General features: G+C 40.6%; 1 long non-coding RNA gene across 1 annotated transcript; it reads right to left on the reverse strand.

The window, feature by feature from the left end:
• Nucleotides 1-1,447: 1,447 nt before the first annotated feature.
• Nucleotides 1,448-7,100, reverse strand: LOC119699573. Its single transcript, XR_005256468.1, has 4 exons — nt 6,938-7,100; nt 6,125-6,200; nt 2,777-2,869; nt 1,448-1,756 (listed from the first exon to the last, which is right to left on the reverse strand). It is a non-coding gene; the product is annotated as an uncharacterized LOC119699573 (long non-coding RNA).
• Between the last annotated feature and the right edge of the window lie 7,354 nt (nt 7,101-14,454).

The raw sequence follows: 14,454 nt of genomic DNA on the forward strand, positions 1-14,454 counted from the left end.
TTCAAGTTACAATGGTTTGCTCACAGCTCTTTTTCCTGTACCCTCTCTTCAGAACCCAGTCCACTACATGAAATGCTGAGTTTTTTCCCTTCTCCTCCTCTTCATTCTTCTCCTCTCCAGCCCTGCTTACCCACTGCCATTGGCTTCATCATCTTCCATCTCATTGATCAACCACAACACCTGGCCACTGGTACTGACTCCAAACTCCACCCATTTCAAATCACCTGGGTCTTGATTTTTCTTACCTTGCCAGATCTCTTTTCCAGAAATATCTGTGGAATTTATGCTGATTTTTTTTTCACCACAATTGGATAGCTGATTAAAGCTATTTTTCCCATAAAAGGTATTTTTTTTAAGATAAGTCTGCAAAGTTGAAAACCTGAATGCCCTGGAACTCAGTGATTTTACTTTTATAGTGTCCCATGGGAATACTGGGTCACTAGCCTCATGTTACTCTTCCCAAGCTCAGCTACATGGCTGGCTTACAATTCCTTGGGGGTATAGCTTGTGCAAGAAGGAACACTGTGGTAGCTCATGGGGATGAAGCTGAAACAAAAGTCCTAGCTACAAAGGAGAGAAGGATTCAAATCAGTCACATTATTACTTCTGTGAGAAAGCATAAAATTATTGCTTACACATAAGACTTAACTTTGAGGCAAACATCTGCTGGTATTAGAATTTGTACTAAAACTTATTTTTTATGGAAAATATAAAACAAGGTAGTGCTCTTGCATCAAAACCATTGTAAGAACAAAATATCAAATCTTTCTAATCTTTTCATTTCAGCCATGCCCAATGAGCTCTGTTCTAGCTCCATTTTTTTGTAGACCTGCAGCTATCTGATAGACTTCTCCAACACCTCCCAGCCTCTTCAGAGCACAATTTCTCTGTTCATTCTTCTGAGAGGCTTTTTCACCACATACACGTCCCGTCTTCTCTTACTGCATCAAACCACGTCTCAGCCCTCCCTGGTTGTTTACTGGTTTACGCTGTCATGATAACTCTTACATGGCCTTCTTTCCTCTCTAGCTGCCAAATTCAGCAGCTAATTTTCCCACTCTTTTGACATGCCTTTGTACCTTCTATTCAGAGCAGTCACATACATTAAACAATCTCCATAATTCGTGGCATTTAATTTTTTCATTGGCAAGATGTTCTCAGCAGCAGAATCAACTTTCTGATAAATGCAGTCTTCAGCTTTTTCTCCTCTCTTTGGTTGTGAGAATGATCTTATCTCTTCTCCTTCTGTAACATCAGAATTTCCATAATTCATTAACAATTCAAGCAAAGTCCCTTTGCTTGTTTCTCATGCTCTTTGAATCTTGCTGATGCTACAGCATACTGCTGTTCCTCTTTCACCAGCAACACAGAGCAGACTGTTGTTAACTGAGTTGTCTTTAAGAAGACAAGTTTGGGTGCTGAATTAAATCAAGCTACACTGGCTGGTCCTGGCCCAGGTATCCATGAGGCCTTCTGAGTTTTTTCATCTTGCTCTGTGAAAGTGCATCACGGTGTCATCAACTTTCATAAGTCATTTGAAGCACTCCATGAGCTGAGCTCTGGTCCTAATTAATTTGTGCCTAAGTTTGCAAAGCTGTGTGAGTACTCACTGAAATTAGTGGAATGCTGTAAATATGGAAAAACATATAGAAGAATGCAAAGTTATTTGCAGACTCATCCAAGTGAATTTTTTTTCCTAAGTGCTCAGGTTCAAATTGAAATCACAGGGAGGTGGCAAGAAATCAGGTCATCAGAGCTGTCAAAAAACAATGTGTGAAAAGAAAGTTTAAAATCTGAATCTTACAGCTTTCTCATTTCTCATAAATTTGTGTGGTGATGAGCTCAAAAACGTGGAAGACACTAAATGAGTGAAGAGCCCATAGCAACTCATATTTATTAATATAGATTTTTCAATCTGTATTTACTAATAAAGGTGAACACGCATTTTGTGTTTTCTGTGACACTGGGTGTCAGTTGAAGGAATTGTGAGTGACATTGCATCACACCATTCAGCCCACCTCCAACCTTCTCATTTCCTCATGCCTCAAATGTAAAATCAATATTTCCACCTGGGAATATCTGACAGCTGATTCTCCCAAAGTATATAAGCCTGTTCCATGTCTTTTTATTATGCAAGAGAGTGGAAAAGAAAGAGCTTTGTCCAAGCCAGAAGGAAAACGATGGCCTTGTGGGGCATGATAATCCTGTGCCACTGCTCCCATACCTTAACTTGAGCAAATTCCCATATTATGGCAAAGCCATTAGGGCTTTTTTCTTCTGAAGTATTCAGCAACACTTTCCAACATTTTGGGATGAAATACGCATGTTTATGCTCTCCAATAAAATTAGCCAAGGATCTTTTTCTAGTGCTGAGGTCAAAGAGGGTGAATCATCTCACATCTCCACATCTCCAGTCCAAATTGCTTACTGGGAATAGTCCCTGGCTGATGCTGTTCCCTGCTCCAGGCCTGGACAATGTCTGGGAGAGTTTTGTTTGCCATGGGCCATGCTTGGCATGGACATTGCACTAAGCAGCATGGGCACTCATAGGCAGGACTTGATCCCAAGTCCCAGTCCCAATTTATTTACTTATGTAGGCAAAGTCTTCCAGATCTCTTAACTACAGGAGAAAAAAAAAAAAAAAACAAAACAACAACAACAAAACAACCAAAATATTTAAAGATGAAAAAAAAATGTATTTCTTGTGGACAAAGGGCTCATGATTACTTCTAGCACAGTACTGGGCTTTAGCAATTGTACTTCTAGGAGCATTTACCTGACAACAGTGGTTGTCTCCAAGGCCTGCCTTTGACTAGGCCACCTCTGTTCCTCAGTGAAGTCTGGCCTTTTTGGATGGGTTCATTTCATCCTAAAATGAATATGTAAGGGATGTCAGAGACATTGCAGATACATTGAAAGTGTCTGGTTTTAAATGCAAGTGCACAAACACTGAAAAGGTATTGCATATCTAAAATTAATGTCTCCAAGGACAAGCGCAAAATTAAATATACCTTAAAATATATGATCTCTCCACTGTTAGAACTCTAATTTCCTCAACAATCTAGCAGTTATGTATTTAGGAAACATCTACACTGTGTGTAATGGCTGAGCCATTGCCTCATTGGCTTTTGTCTAACAATCTTTTCTATTGTGATTTGGGAAGTGTCTATAAGCAGGATTTTATTGCATAAATCTCTCTGGTTTTAAAGAACATCAGCTGCATGCTTTGTGGATGAAAAGCATTATGAGCTACAAGAACTACCCAGTATCATTTATCTTCTCTGAGATCTGGGAAAACCTGGCAGCCCCCGTGATTTAGTTAGTGCTTCCACTGTCTGCAAGTGCTGCCTGTGAGGAATTGGGCTGACAGGAGGAAAAGGTGAGGCACAGAGGGACACCCACGTGCTCTCCACTATCTTAGGGGTTATTAAAATAAAATTTAGGGTAAATCAAGGAGTTTAAGAAGATGCAGGTATAATTTCATAACATCTTGATAGAGGCAGGTAATTAGGTTCAAAATCCCAGCCCTGGAAGTGTTCAGAGCTGAGGTGATGGGGATTTCCTTGAGCAACCTGGTCTAGTGGAAGGTGTTCCTGCTCATGGCAGGGGGTTTGGAAAAAGTTGCCTTTAAGGTCCTTTCCGACCCAAACCATTCTGTGATTCCATGAAAATTTACCAAGGGAGACGCCTGGACTTAGAAGAAATTACCCTGTTTGCCAGGCAGGTTCACTAGGTTATCTTTCTAGGACAAAATGGATCCAGTTCCTGCCCTCAGACAACTGGTCTGATTAAACTCAGTGAGCATCAAGAATTTGACATTGCTGTATGTTGGTCAATAAAACATGAAAATGAACAAGTCTACTCACAGCTCTGTGCTTAAGATGTTCACAAAAGTCAAGTGGTGGTTCTTTATATATTTTTTAATTCTATCTCCTCTATCTTCTACCTGAAAACCAAATAAGGACTTCCTCCAGAAGTGGAAAACTTAGGTGCAAGCTAGTCTTGTCTTCATTTCTCCCATCAAACAGGCTTCAGGAGGCCATAACTTCAGAAAATAGGGTAGAAGAACTCAAAATCTATGAGACAGAATATCCTACCAGGTGGGAAAAGGGGAGTTCTAAATCCTTGAAGTGTTTCACAGGAAAACAAGAAGTCACTACATTAAAAATACATAAAAATAATACATTAATAAAATAAAAGTCAGAAATAGTTCTGGGCATCGAAATCTAGGGCAGTTTTCACCTCATCTCTACAGTAAAATAATAGGAATTGCCTACACAGAATTAATATAACTAAAACAGTCTTTGTTGCGTATTTCTTTGTAGAGAAAACCTGAAATTTTCTTTGAGATTAATTCTTTTAAATTATGGATGCAATGTTCACCTCCAGCAGAGAGCTCCAGGTGTGGGATCCCATGGACCTGTTTTCCTGCCTCGAGCTTCTAAAAACTGGAACAATCTGGGAGTTCAAAGCTACTTCTCCATGTGGTATCACATAATGATTAGCTTGAGGCATCTCCCCACTCACACAGATGGTTATTCTGGATCTTGCTCCCGGAGGAATCAACACCAGATTTCAAGCAAAATTTGTCTGAGATCCTACTCTTCTTCCTTTATTCTCTGTGACATTTTTTGGCATTCTTTAGCCTTAGAAAAAAACCAACATCCCTGCTACTTGTCAATGACAGTGACTGGATATCTGTATTAATAGCAGAGATAAGTGAAAGAAATTAGTAAGAAATTAGTGAGAAATTAGCAAGAAATTAGTAAGAAATTAGTCTCTTTTTGTTTTGATCCAAACCAAAAATGTCCATCAGAGGGAGGCAGCTTCCACAAAGCTGAGCCTTATTTAAATTCACATCCAGTTTTTAAATGAGCTGGATAGCTTAATTGCATTTGGTCAGTCCCTGGAATTTCCATTCACTAATTAAATATTTGTAACCTTGCAATGCAGACACCTTTGAAGAGGAAAAAAAAAACAAAAACCAATACAACCAGAAAACAAAACTAAAATTCATGTTCTTTTCTTTGGTTGAGGACATGGTATAATAATAGTAATCTATAGAGATGCAAAAGACAAAGAGGATTAATGAATTTCAGAAAACATAAGCCTGTTTGGCTGTTTTGGTTTGACTTTGATTGGGAAATTGTGCTTGGGCTAAATTGAGCTAACATGTAATTTGTCAGCTGGACTAAAAATGCTGTAATTGTTCTTTGCTCCTGTCACCCTAACAGAAGAAAAATGAAAAGCAAACTCTCCAAAGCCTGGCTGGGTCCCTGGCTTGTCTGAGTGTCTCTGCTGAGGCTCTTGGAGGGGCAGACCAGAGCCTGCCCTGTTGCCATGGAGATGTCCCATCCTGTCAGGAGACCCTTCCCCAGGTGGAAGCACCACCTTGGGAGGTGCTGCAGTTTGGCTCTGAGATATCTCAACAGGCAAGGAGTTGCTTCTCTGAGGGACTTAAGTTATTTTAAACATTAAATAATGTACAAAATATTTTTCAAGAGTTCCAAGGAGAGGGAGTGAGAGAGGATAAAAAGAGCTTGTCCTGCCTTTATTGGTATGAAACAGGCAGGTTTCATAGAGTCATGGAATGGTTTGGGTTGGAGACCATCCAGACCTTAAGACCATCCAGTTCCAACTCCCCTGCTGTGGGCAGGGACACCTCCCCCTAGCCCAGTTTGCCCAGAGCCCATCCAGCCCTAAAACACCACCAGGGAAAGTCTGGCTGACTTCCACTAAGCCATGTGAGCTGTTCCCTTGCTGCAGCCCAGCGAGTGACACATTTGAGGCAGCGCAGATAAACTGTGACTGCAATCTCCACTGCTGATTTGCAGTTTATAAAACAGCTTTCTGCTTGTGGGAGTTGGCAAGCTCATAGGAGTGAGTCCAGGAGGGCTCCTGTGCTGGCAGAGAAGTTTGAGGGGCTGGGTACACGAGGGCCACCAGGGATCACAGGTAATGACACAGGTGGGAGCATCACTCCTTGCACAGAGGTGTCCCCAGCCAGGGTGAGCTGCTGCCTGCAGCTCTTGCACTCTGCAGTTACGCCTGCATTAATGAATTAAATAGTGCCAAGGATCAAGCAGCACCTCAGCTGTCAATGCTGGCTTGCTCCAGGACTCACCAGTGCAGAGGGGTCTTGTGGGTGAGGTCTGCTCAGCTGGAGGGATGCACTCACATCTCCCATGGTGGTAGACACTCTGTAGGAAGAATAAAAGGGATCACCAAGAAAAACACACACAAAAGAAGTCAGGATTCCAAGGCTTCAGAGATGAAATTAAAACTGAAATAAAAAAAGTGTTGTGCATGTAAATTTGAAGAAGGATTTCCTTGATTTATCAAGATTTATTCAGAGACTGGACCACCCCTTAGCACAGGAACAGCTGCACAGCTTTTGGTGCTATTTCTGCAAGACAAAGATGTTTTGTTACTGCTCCCCTGCTGCTCTTTGCAGGTATGAGGAAAGGAAGGAACAGCACATTTCTGTTTTTCCATACTCTGTTCTTTTTCCTATTTATTCCTCCTCCTTCATTCAGCCATCATCTGCATAGCAGCAGTCAGCCAGCACACATTCTTCAAAACAAGAACAAGGTCAGTCCCATCCCAGACTGAAAGCTGGAAGCAGGGGCATGTCTTGCAAGGAGAGTGCAGCTGCCATTAGATTTGACCTCCACTCACAAATGCTCTCAGCCCGTGGCATGGGATGCCCTGAAATTGTTATGGCCTGCAACATTTACGTCTGAAATACTTACATCAGATATATTTACATTTGCTCTTTGGCTTAAAATCTAATGGCTTTTTGATATTTTGAAGGTGCAAGATACAAATTCATAGAGCTCATGTGAGCTGCTAAGATTAGCTACATTGTTTAGATAACCAGAACAAATGATAAAATTACATGAAAGCATAATTTCTGAACATGCCCTCTGTTACTCACCAATCATCTGCAGGATTTGGAGTCTCCCAGCAAACCCTCTCATTAAGCCCTACTGTTTCAGAATTCCTGTTGTTTCTGTCATCTTTCAGCAAATTCTATTCAGATTCAAATTCCCTGTACTGGATTTTAACTTGAAGGCCAAGGCTTTCTTAAAGGAATAAAACAGCTGAAAGGAATCCTGAGAATTTAGATTCTGACTACAATTTCACTGTATCACAGAATCACAGAATGAGTATGGCTGGGAGGGAACACAGTGGGTGTGTTCCAATCTCCCTGCTCAAATAGGGTCATCCTAGTGTTCTGGCAAAGTTCTGGCAGTTTCCCTATGAGTTTTCCTACAATATATGACAGGAAAATTTGAGCTCAAAGCTTTATTTTTTGAAAAGTGTAGTTTCAAAGTTGAAAGTTATTACCTTACACTTTTTTTTTTCTTTTTTTTTCTTTTACACGTGAAGGATTTTCAGGTCCTAGAATTACAGAATTACACAATGATTTGGATTGGAAGGGACATTAGAGATCATTTAGTTCCAACCTCTCTGCCATGAGCAGGGACCTCTTCCACCAGACGCAGAGATTTATGCGACACAGTTCTTCTACTGATCTCAGACTTCTTTTATTGTACCAGAAGATAGAGCTGTTTCAAGTGAGACACTAATGGGTTCAAGAATTTTAAGCAGTATTCACCATGTTTCTAATCATGTTCTTCTAATCACTTTACTCTGGGGTTATTGTTTGACAAGGGACTTGAGCCAAATGATGTGGAAACAAAGAATAAGTGAATTTTTCCAATGACCTTGAACAAATGCCATGAGTACTGCACACATGTGGCTGTTTCAGTCATGAGCCTATAGGAGGTTTAAATTACTCCAAACATTTAAAGCAGGCTGAGCTATATGAGAGGCTCTAAGAATTTAAACAAAACCACTTCCAAGATTTTAAGTAGTTTGAGCATTATCTTTGCCTGGCTGAACTTCACCCTAATGGAAGACAAAAAAAAAATCTTTTTTATAGCATCTTGTTTTAAAGAATAAAAAAGCTTAGCTGCAAACAATGTATTTGGAAGATAAGGAGGTTAGAGAGGGTAGGAATTGCTGATTATAAATTTCATAGGTCTGATGGCTTTGGATGAAGGAATTTAGCTGATGTTGGAAGCACCAGGCTTAGCTTAAGTGTTGAAATAAATAAAATGGTCCTGCCAGCAATGTTATATCACCTCTGCATGGTGACCAAGTATTTTTTAAAAGGTGGTGTGGGTATAAATGCCTAATGAATAAAAAATCCCTAAGTCTAATGATTCAGGCAATAAATCCACCTTTGCATTTCCTGATTAAATTCATCAAATATTGACACTGCACACACATCCAAACATATTTCAAAAACCAAACATTAGCTGAGCACAAATTAATGTGTATTCTTGAAAGATAACTACACCAGGACAGTGAATGAAAAGGAATTGGATTGAAAGCTGGTGGCCTTTAGAGATGAATGAGCTGATACAAGCAATTTGGGTTGATACCAATTAATGACATTGTGCACTTAAGGAAACAAAGAACAAGTGCAAAAAAAAAAAAAAAAGAGGCTCAATTCAATTGCTTGAAGTAAGAATCTAGCCTTTCACTGGACTACAGAGTGATAATTGAGAATAAGCTCTCAGTTACCAAATATGAGCCATGTAGATCTGACACAAAATCTTCAGCTTGCTTTGCATTCTCCTGGCCTTTTTTTCCCTCCCTCAAAGTACATAAATATCCTTTTCTGTTTTTCTTTTTTTTCAGTTTGGTTTTATTTCCATTCTGTATTTCTGCCTTTTTTGCTCTGAGAGTATCTGGATGTCTGATATTCTATTAAAGAGTTACTTTTACTAATTTCCTTTTTCTTAGGAAATTACTTTCCTAATGTCCTGTTTTGAGACATGATATGAACCACGGTACCACTAATTATCCTTGTGTCTTTCCTAAGGGTAGAGCATATCAGGCATCTGACATCATGATGGGGTGCACTTTATTTACTAGAGAAAACAATTAAAAACCAGTAGCAGTGTTCTCCTAAGATTTTTCTGTTTTATTACTGTCTACTCACCTTTTTGGTGAACATTGACTTTCTTGTTAGAACCAAAGTATCATTTGGGATCTGCACTGCCTTCTAAAAAACTAATGCAATTTATGTGTTATTTCATCTGCAAATAATTCAACCCTGGCTAGAAGTTAATGTTTAAATTGGCTGAATTAAGGTGCTGTTGCAGAAAATCGAGTCATAAAAATGTTGTGGAAAAAGAAAGTGTAAGAACAGCCTTTTCGTAAGACAAAAAATTACTATCCAAGAGCATTGCATCAGTCAATGACCCTTTCAGCACTTATGGCAATATCGAAATTGCTCACAGAATTGTTTACATTTTTCTATATTCACCCTCTGCAGTTGGGGCTTTTGGAGCCAGCATGGAAAGGGTTGGGAACAGGGAGGCTGCTCAGCAGAATCAACTTTTTCAACAGTTCAATGTTGTATTTAGTCTCTGTGCAGCTTTATGAGGAGTTCAATGTTGTATTCTGTCTCTGTGCCTGGGGTTTCTCTGGGAGCCCTGGAGAGCTGTGCAGGAGCAAACCTGGGTACCCCCAAGACACACAAGGCAGGGACACAGCCTTGCCCAGGCAGGTGCACCCATGGGATTTGGTCTGTTATTGCTGGGCTTCCCTAAAGAGTTCTGAGCCAGCAGCAAGGAAGAAGTTTGTCCCGTGGCCTTCTCCTCAGTGCTGAACATCAAACAAATGGCAAAACCAGCAGGAAAAGGAAAATGAGATTGCATTTTCCTTAGGAGCCACTGAACGGGCTCAGGGGATGGTGCTGGGTGGGTCAGGAGAGCATGAGGAGCCAAAGGAGGAGGAGGAGGAGGAGCGAGGCTGCAGCAGGGCAGGCACTGCAGAGCATGAAGTGAACTGCTCCTGATCCAGCCCCACCACTGAGGCTGAACAGATTAAAGAGGCAAATCCATCTTTAACCTCTGGCTGACTCCCAGCCTGCTCCCACCAACTGAGTCATAACAAAATGGATTTTACTTCTGCTGGTTTGCCACTTGCCTTCACTCTTGCATAATGTGCATTAAGAATTACTTCTTGCTTTCTGAGGGAACACATGAGTTTCTTTTTAACCCACCATGCTCAACTCACAGAGCAGTCACACAGTAACACACTGAGGCTAAGGAAAAACACTATCTTCACCCAGTGGTCCAGTGTTTTTCACTCCATATTTTTCAGCAACTGAGAGTTATCCTGTCGTTTGACTTGGCATGGAGATGGTTTTGTTTGGCCTGGAGAAATTTTTGCTCACAAAACCATAGAAACATAGAATGACTTTAGGTTGGAAGGGACCTTAAAGATCATCCAGTTCTAATCTCACTGTCGTGGGCAGTGACACCTTCCACTATCCCAGGTTGCTCAGAGCTCCATCCAACCCTATCTTGAACACTTCCAGGGATGGGGCATCCACAGCTTCTCTGGAAATCTGCTTCACTGTCTCACCATGCTCAGAGTGAAAAATTTCTTCCTAATATCCTGATATTGGAGTGGCCACCATGTTTCCCAAAGCAAATATCCTCCTACTCACCAGTACCACAGTTCTGTTTCCACCACATCTTCATCAGGGAAGGGATCTTTTGCAAAGACTGTTTCAAATGCACAGCCCGCCTTATGTGTCCTTATTCCATTTAGTCAGCTGGTGATGCCAGGAGGGAGAGGTGAGTTTACTGCCAGGTGACAGGGTTGCAGTGCTCAGGGAGGTCTGTTCAGTGGCAGGAGTCGGAGCAGGAAGCTCTTTGCTGCAATTAGCAGTAATTCTCTGAGGGTGGCTGGCAGGAGGGTCCTGCTGGGTAGGGAGGAGGCAGCCAGCCTTTCCCTGTGCCAGGTGTCATAATGCCTTTGCTGGACCAGGTGGGAAGATCTTGAAGGAAGCAGTGTGGGAGGGATGGTAAATTTCTGCTCTAACTGTGAGGAATTGGATGCAGCTGGGGTTGTAGGGGATTTTCCTGGTGGGAACGACACGCACAGGGCTTTTTTGGCAAATGTCCTTTTGCTGTTGGCAGGTTGCAGACTGGGGCTGCAGCTGAGGCAGAGAGGGCATGTTCAGGTGCTTGTGCTGCTGCCAGCTGACCTTTAAGGAGAAACAGAAGGGCATCTGAGACACCTTGTCAGGGTGGAAAGTGGAGGAGAGGAGAAAGGTGCACATACCAGGACTATCCAGGGTTTCTGGAAATCCTGCTGCAGTGTTAGTAAGCATTGCTTCGTGGCAGCTGGACTCAGAATCTATCTCTAAGTTTAAACATCCCATTTAATCATGGCAGCATCCCATCACTCTGTTTTTGCTGGATCCTGCTGATAAAATATTTATCATGCTGTCTCTGCATGTCTAAACCACACTGAAACAGGAAACAAAGATTTGACTTTAATAGGATAAATGAGTTTTTCTATCATTCATTAGCCACCATTTTCCCCGCTGCATAAAAAAATCTGCTATGTTTTGCAAGACAAATAGATATAGAAGAGAGGGGGTATCCATAGGAAAAAGACAGTATTTGTCACAATTTAAGATTTACTATAGGAGGTGTGTGCAATGATGACCCAAGGGAATATCCTAAATGCTCCAAGATCTTGTGATAGATTGGACTAATAATAGGCATTTATTTCCACTGGTGATGTTGGCTAATGGCCACGATAAAACTCTATTATGATATTAGATTATTGTTTCTCAATTACATAAGGTTCAGTTTTCACAGGAAAAGAATGCAGCAAGATAATTTAAATATCAAAGTTATGCAGTCAAAGGAACGTGATGCTATTTCAACTCCCACCAACTATTTCTGTTACAGAACATTGCAATTCCCAGAATTTATTCTGTTGTCCTTTCTGCAGTCCCAGCTCCTGGAAGATGGGAAATTCAGCTTCTCTTTTTTAATGCATGAGAAAGTTCTTTTCTAGCTCTTACTGATGCATGGAAAAGTTTGCAAATGTGAATGCCTAAGAAAATAGGACAGATGAAAACAACCCTGGTTTTGTTATGTTTTGTGTTTTTGTTGTTATTCAAGCTCACAATTTTCAGCAAATCTTCCAATTCCAGTCGCTGCTCAAAAACACCAATACTGGTTGTGGTCTACTGGCAGATGTTCGCCTAACCCTTGTCTCAGTGTGGCTGAAAATGTAAAATGTTAAAACCCAAGCTTAAAAAAAGCTGAAAAGCAGGTTTAAATGGCTAAAGAAAAAAATTAGTAACTTACCTGAACTTTCATATAAGTGAAACCTAATTCCTCCAGGATGCCTTGATCCACAAAGCATTTAAATGTAAACACAGTGACAAATCACATCCAAATGTTCAAAACTACGAAATATCTAGTATTTCTGTTGCACTTCATTCTTATATAACCTTGTTTTTTCCTTAAAAGCCTGAAAATAATGTCTTTGTAATTGTAATTGTAATTATTTAGCTGTTTAAAGTGATCTTGGTACAATTTGCAAAAAAAAGTATTATTACATGTCCAGTGCCTTTATCCTTTTGAGCTGAAAATACAGAGTGGCATCTTTGCAAGCTCTGAATTTCCTCATTCTAAGAAACACTAGTTTCTTTCAATGCATTTTTTTTTCTCCATGACTAATATATCGGGCAGAGATGAAGCATCACCTGATTTTTTTAGTAGAAAACTATGTTTCTCCCCTTGGGCTTATGATATCCAGAAGCCAAGAAAAGCTGTGATTGGGATTTTAATTGAGAGATTTGCCAAGGGTGAAAGCAGGTTTTAAATTAGATGGTGTAGGACAGAACCATAGCATTTCAGTGCTGACTAGTACTGTAGCTGTGTTTGCCATTTACAGTGTGCAGCCAGGCTTGGAGAGATAAACCTGGAAAATAATGAGACAGAAAAGAGTTATCTATCATCTGTGTTTCATTGATTGCTCAGAAACAGCAAACCCATGGTTAGGTTGAACACATGGCAGAGGGGTGTGTATTACCCTCCATCAGTGTAAAGGATCAGCAGTGTGCTTGGGTGATTTCTGATGTGACAGCCTCAGAGTCACAGCAGTTACCCTGATAGGAGGCAGAATCAAATGCACTCTGAGCTTGGCTTTAGATGAAGTAAGCAGATACAAGATTTTCCCATTTCAGTGGAAAACAAAGCCCAGAGCAAGCTGGAGCAAAGGCTGCTGCAGGCAGCTGCCTCCACACAGAATTTCTCTGCAGGGTGCAGGTGTGGCTTGCCCTAGGCAGACATGGAACAAAAAACACTGCAGGGAGCTGGTTTGAATGCTGTTGTTGGGGGGAAACAAACAAAAAGCAAAACCTGTGAATGCCCCATCCCTGGAGGTGTTTAAGGTCAGGTTGGATGGGGCTTGGAGCAACCCAGTCTAGAGGAAATTGTCCCTGTCCATGGCAGGGGATTGGAACTAAATGCTCTTTAATGTCCCTTCCAACACAAACAATTCTATGATTTTTTAAAAATGATTACAAAGAATATCACGTGGGGCAGGAATAATCTTTTGTACATCATTCTCATTTAAAATCCAGATGCATCTGTGTTCCAGTTTAACAGTCTAAACTCACATGAACCATCAACTTTATTCTCCTTTTCTTTTTCCATGACTAGTAGTTAGGTCTTGCAGAAAGTTTATACTTTCCCCTGTTTCCTAACACAGCATCAAAATATGATTTCAAGTTTTTGAGGACTTTTGCACAGAAAATCTGCCAACAAAGGTTAAAGTGGGGAGAATCAGAAGAGTCAAGTCTATTCCTGATCCCAAGCATTTCATGAGTGCTCACAAGAATCCCATGCCTTAGTCTTGGGGTCAAACATTTGCTGTTGCAATGCTCAGAGCTTAATTCATTTATAGCCAATACTACAGATACCAAAATCAGCAGAAATATATTGAGTTTAATGGGGTTTAGATTTGAGCCATGCCAAAGGAAATTAATTCCTGGGAGTCAAACACTTCCTTGGGCTCCACACACACTGTAAGGACAGGCAAACATCCCTATTAACTGTTGGGGTTTTTTTCACAGAGACCAAACAATCCCACAGGCCTTAGATTGGGTGGGTCAGTTTGTTTAAAACAGCTTGAGATCTACAGAAAGTCAATATAATTTGAGACTTTTAGACAAACTGCAGAATAAGAAACTGCCATGATTTCATTTCTCCATATTTTTTCTTCATATTGCATTAAATGACCCATGACTTTGATTAAATTGAAAATTTAATGTATTGGCATTTTCAGTGCCTTCAGATTTATATTTTTTCATGGTTTCTATTTATGTTCCACTTTTACTTTATTATATTTCTAAGAAAAACTCATTTCAGAAGACTCTTCCAGCTGCCACATTATGAAATCCAAATATCAGAGAAGTTACAGTTTCTTTTTTCTCCTCCAGGTCAGGTGGGACCAGTACCTGTCTACTCCAAAGGGGTTCAGAAGGTTTGGGCCCATCTTTTTTGAGCTAGGCTTTTCTCATTTTCCTATATGTGCAAGATAGAGATACCAATTTAA

This window comes from Motacilla alba, chromosome 3, assembly GCF_015832195.1.
Source record: "Motacilla alba alba isolate MOTALB_02 chromosome 3, Motacilla_alba_V1.0_pri, whole genome shotgun sequence".
NCBI classification, from domain to species: Eukaryota; Metazoa; Chordata; class Aves; order Passeriformes; family Motacillidae; genus Motacilla; species Motacilla alba.